Genomic DNA, 6,324 nt, shown 5'->3' with positions numbered 1-6,324 from the left:
TTTGATAGGTCAAAATATTTTTCTAGGTCATAATAGTTGTCTTGCATAATTTTTTTGCAAAGCCTCATTTTTTGCCTCTTCAAGAGTTGCAACTGTAGTCAGGTATCCTGAAACAAAATCCATTATGTTTTCTGTTATTTCTCTGTAAGCATGCCGAGCTTATAACAAAGCTTCACAGTTTGTTTGTTTTCTGTTATTTCATTGGCTGCATCTTTTCATACTCTTCAGTCTGTCGATTATGTACCTGTGATTAACTGATTTTTTTTCTGTTCTATAGTTGCTAATCATGACCCTGATGATTATCTTGTGGATAACATACCGACTGATTTGACCATCACCCCACAAGAAGAAGGGGACATCATCCTTGCTGCACGTAACAGGCGGTATGTCTTTCATGGAAGGTACTTGAGGCGTCGTTTTCGTCAGTTATGGTATTGAGCATGCGAAAGGATCTTGTGTTGCTGGGACGCCCCTTGTTTTTTGTAATGTTACTGATTGCTGAACTACCAAGGGAGCAGTGCTATTCCTGTTTGGGATGTAGCTAAATTGGGCCTCCTATTTTTTTTGCTGCTACTTTGATATTAAGCTGTAAGTTGGTTATTTGATTGGAAGTATTAGCTTGATTCATTGCCAACTTCACTCCTCTCATACATGACACTTGACAACTTGTGGAAACAATATGCATTAGAAACCTAGCGGGCAGATACGCTGGCGCCCGGCGGACACATACATGCAGTCTTTTGAAATTCATATATACTAAACTTTAATACTTGTTTATAATTATTTGTATTAAATCGCAAATATTGAATCGTGATAATTTCAAATCTATTTTCAAAGTTATATATTTTGATATATTGAATCTTAAAACATAATTACCTAAATCCAAATGTAAAAAGAAATGACAAATCACATGCTTCTTGAATAATTTGTGACACTTCCATAAATATACTGCATATTTGTTTTGCATATTCTTAAATATATTAGTTGACATCTCAAAAGGAAATTAGTAGACACTCTAACGGTGATGGGTATAAGAAATATCATTATAGTGATATATAATTAGACATGGATGCAAATAGAAAAATCTAGAGTATATGGAAGGGTTGGGATTCTTACAACCGAATGATGTCTTATTAGGATGTAACGAATTGGGGCCCTCAAGTGCCGAGACGTACAGAAAATAGCACACAAGGAGCATTGTTTTCTAAAGATCGAATGTCCAAAGTCGAACACCACCCCACTCCCCCAAAAAAGCTGCAAAAACTTTTCAATCATTTTGAATTTTGTTTGTGTTTTCTCTACTCTACTACTCCTATGTTAAGCAATGTACGAAGAGGTCATTGATTTTTATTTTGCAACGAGCAATTCAAAATCCCTATTTACTGTTGCTCGATCAACCATTTTTGTCACTTGTAGTAAATTTACTAAAAACTGGAAAAGTTTAAGTGTTTGTGTGTATTTTGAAATGGCTGCTAGCATTGGTGCACATGTTATGAAGACTAACAGAATTACAGACTCCTTGAGAAACTGAGCCCTGGGTTTGGGATACTTATATTGATATCAGAATTGATTTTGATTCACCCTTACGTTATACTCCCTCCGTTCCCAAACATATGTCTTTTATAGAGATTTTAATATGGATTACATACGGATGTAAAGTATAGATTCACTCATTTTAGTTCCTATGTAATCTATACTAAAATTTCTAAAAGGACATATATTTAGGGACGGAGGGAGTATTACTCCCTCTGCCCGGAAATAAGTGACACTCAAACGGTGCTAGATATATCGGTTCGAGTGACATTTATTTCTGGACGGGATAGTACTACTCCCTCCGTTCCCAAATACAAGTCTTTCTAGAGATTCCAACAAGTGACTACATATAGAGCAAAATGAGTAAATCTACACTCTAAAATATGTCTACATACATCTGTATGTTGTAGTCCATTTGAAATGTCCAAAAAAGTTATATTTAGAAACGGAGGGTGTCATGGAATTGTCACGGCAGATGTCCTTAGTGTCAGGACTTAGTCGTGAAGCCAACGCATCTATGTGATAGCTTGAGAGGGGTTGATTGGGATGAGAGACGCAGGGCGGATCAACACACAAGACGAGGATTTAGACAGCTTCGGGCCCCGGGAAACATCATCCGGTAACAACCCTACATGCTGTTGGTGGTTAGGTCTCATTATCATCATAAGGAAGTCGCCGGTAAACTGGCTCTTTGTGTCTAGCCCTAGAGATTGCTTCTTCTTTGCTTGTCCCTCTTTTGGGAGCCCTGCCCCTCCTTATATATGTTGAAGGGGCGGGTTACATGACTAGTCCTATTAGGATTAGGATTACTCTATTACAAGTGGAGTCCTAGTCTTGCTTCCTTTGTAGGGGAATATTCCTTATGCTTTGTGCTTTACCAACTGAGCAGTGGATACTTCAATATAATGGTTTAAGACTTGTGTACCTTGAATTGTTAACAAGAGCAATTGGTAGCTCCCAAGGGCCGGCTCATTACAATGTGATGAGTCGGGTCTTCAATAAGGTGAGCAAACAATAATTTTGCATTAGCCCCCAAGTGCCATGGTGCATGCTGGCAGTGACATGGGACTTGAATATTTGATGTAATCTCAATTTGAATAATGTAGCCCCCAAGTGCCTGGTCGTCAGCCTGCAGCGACTCGGAACTATTCCTTCGATTGTAGAATAAATCATATCCATTGATAACATACACTAGTAGAAAAGGGGGCTTTGGTCCAGGCCGGGTAAGCCCATTAGTCCCGGTTCAGTCCAGAACCGGGACCAATGGGTGCATTTATCCCGGTTCGTGCGGCTAAGGCATTAGTCCCGGTTCACCTGGGCCCTTTAGTCCCGGTTCGTGCCACGAACCAGGACTAAAGGGTGCGATGCCCATTGGTCCCGGTTGGTGGCACCAACCGGTACTAAAGGTTAGACCTTTAGTCCCGGTTGGTGCCACCAACCGGGACTAATGGGCTTTGAGGCATTAGTACCGGTTCATGGCACGAACCGGTACTAAAGGTCCCATTTTCAAACTCCCCCCCCCCCACCCCCGTGGACCGCCTTTTCAATTTTAGAAAAAACAAAAGAAAATGATGGAAATGTCAATAAAAATAAAATAAAATAAGTTTCCCATGTGATATGTGGTCTAGTTGTTGGAAAAATTTACAAATATGAATTTTGACTTTATTTACAAAATCTCTCTAGAATTTGTAAAATGAGCATAACTTTTGCATACGAACTCGGATTAAAAAGTTTTTTATATGAAAAATTATCTACTCGAAAAGTTACATCCGATGGAGACCGCCTACGGCCTGTTTGCAAATTTGTACAATCCTCAAATTCCAAAAGGAAAAAAAGTTATGCTCAAATTTCAGTTTTTTTAAATTTTCAGTAAATCTGGTCAAACTATGGTGAAACTACTTATTCAAGAAGTATTAGTGTTACTAAATAATTATTCAAGAATATTAGTGTTATTAAATAATTATCTCACCTTTTTTGAATTTTGGTCAAATCTGGTCAAACTATGGTCAAACAATGGTCAAACTACTTATTCAAGAAATATTAGTGTTACTAAAAAATTAATGTTTTTTAGAATAATAGTTTCAAACTCAAACAGTGAAATATGTGACTTCATGCTCAAGCTAAATTCCTGAGGGTTAATAGGATTGACATCTTACTATTGTCAGGAAAACAACAAGTGCAGACTTGGAAACGAGGGAGAATAGAACCCGGAAGTTAAGCGTGCTCAGGCTGGAGTAGTGAGAGGATGGGCGACCGTTCGGGTTGTTAGATGATTTGGAATGATGAGGGGTGATTAGAGATTAAATTGAAACTGTCCTCTGATTTTCATTAAGGGAAACCAAGCATAACTACAAGCTACAAGCACCAATTCACTTATAGAAGCCAAGTGAAGTCACCTTGATTTTGCTTGCCGAGCTGCATAGGACAATGGTTTTGAAGGTTGTCATGAATGAATCCAAGTCAACCTGAGGGCTAATGTCGGGGTTATAATCACAGGATATAACCCGCCCGTTTAGGGCCGGGTCAATGCTGATGGGGACTTACAAGATGGACCAGGCCAGGTGGGCCGAAGACCTCCAGGAGACTCGCCCAGAAGGATAAGCCGCCCGCTGGATGGGCCGGCCCATGACGTGCCGACAGAAGCCTACTTGCGAACCGCCATTGTATTATTCCTTAGAGGACAAGAAAGACTTGGGCACGGATCATGTTTCCGGCCCGAACTCTAATGTACGCCCCTTGTCTCACCCTATATATAAAGGGGAGCCCTACGGTCAGAAAGATCAAGTTAGAACCCCTCGATTGCTAGGTTAGCCACGCGAAACCCTTGTAATCGAGATCATCAATGCAATCCAAGCAGAAGTAGGCTTTTACCTCCACCGAGAGGGGCCGAATCTGGGTAATCATTGTGTCTCTCGTTTAACCCCTTTGATCTACCACTCGACGCTGATGGCCTCGCGACTAAGTCCTAAGAGGACATCTGCCGTGAAAATACCACGGCACTCCCCGTGGTGGATTGGCATCCACCATGAAGGCATCGACGACGTGATCCGCAGTGAGGCCGTGCTTCCACAGTATCAGGACGAAGCCGCAGCCGCGGAGGTGCCCGCCTACGCCGATCGTCATGGTAAGCCATGCGTCATCCTAGGGAAGTGGTCAAACTCGTCGTCGGCGAACCTCGGGCCGGCTGGCTCGTCCTCTGCCGGTAACGTGGAGCTTATGCTCGCCCTCCAATGGCTACATCTTGCTGACCTCGTGTTTTTCAATTTGAGAAGAAATCTGGAAAGGGGATTTTTTTCGAAAAGGATCTGGCAAGGGGATTTGGAAGGAGAAAATCAAAGGGGATTAGCTTTACGGTGTTAGTTACGTGTTGGACAAGCGGACAGAACCAGCGATGCGACCTGAAGACACCTCATGACCCTTCGTTTATTTTGGAAAATCTCAATCGTCAATCTTCATAGTTACAATAAAATTAACGGATATAAACAGGATGACTTATGGAGAACTATGAAATCGACCGTTCTTTAATATTATAGTAAATATACTCTTGTATTTTATTTACTCGACTCACCATGAAATTCAAAGTTGCGAAAGGATCTATTGTAACCCCGTCCACGCCCGCCGTCCACGCCCCATACTCTGAATACGCCACCGCATCCGCCCATTTTGCCCTAGATCCAACGGCTGTCCAGGCCCTCCCCGCATCATCATAACGCAGATAAATACCCCCCACAACGGCTTCTCTCCCTCCCCCGCTCCAGCAGCTTCCGGATTCGCAGAGAGTCTTGATTTGGTAGATTTTGCGTTGATGATTTGGAACTTTACTTTTTGGATTCGCTAGATAATCCAGTCACCGAACCCTCATCTTAGACAAAGGGTGGGCGGTGTTGTGTTTCTTTATTTTTCTACATGCAAGTTTTTATCCCGAACCAGGGTAGATGGTGTTATCCATCGGCGGTTCTAATCTCTTCTCCTCCCAAATTGTACATCTGACCCAGTCTCGAGATTATAACTTTCGTACATCTGATTTTTTTTCTTGCAGATCTCATGCAAGGTCCTATGGAACCCCGGATAATTAATGGAGTCAAAATCGTTTTTGGCACGAGAAGTGAATGTGATGTCCCAAGCTAGGAGTGTCCTCATTGCCATCAGAAGATGAAAACTATAAGATTCCTTGTGTTTGATTTCCCACCATTGTACTGTGTTGGCTGTAAATCTATGGTATGAATTTGTTGCTTCATCTATGTTTCTTTTGTTACTTTGTTTCTCTCGAATGAAACTTATAACTTGTTTCTTGTAGAACCCAAATAACTTTAGTTTAAACCTTGCAACTGTCTTGATGAATGGAATTTCGATTGTGGGTGAAGTCAAAGAACAGAAAATCAAAGTAGGCGATCCTGGTAAGTTCTTTTGTGCATTTCAAATCTATCGTACAACATCTGTTCTGCCTATGGTAGTTTTCGTTCTTCCTCCTGACCAATTTTGTGCTGATTAACTCTTCACTGTCCTAATTCTTGTTTGTAGTAATGTGCTAGTTTTATATTTTTAATATTTGTCATGAATGCCTATAAATCATCTAGTAATATATATAAGTGATTTCTTTTATCGTAAATGCTCTTATGTTGTGTATAACCTAGTCATTCTTGTTCTGTTTTTGTGCAGGTGAATGTGTGGCATATGCAGTAGCTCAACTGACTGAGATGATGAAAAGAATAATGATTGCGTGCTCTAGCGAGGAACCTGTATTAAGTGTGGCTAACACTTATTGTGTTCCAAAACACTTCATTAGTCGTT

The sequence above is a fragment of the Triticum aestivum genome, chromosome 6A (genome assembly GCF_018294505.1).
Source record: "Triticum aestivum cultivar Chinese Spring chromosome 6A, IWGSC CS RefSeq v2.1, whole genome shotgun sequence".
Lineage (NCBI taxonomy): Eukaryota > Viridiplantae > Streptophyta > Magnoliopsida > Poales > Poaceae > Triticum > Triticum aestivum.
Note: the sequence above shows the minus strand (reverse complement) of the source record.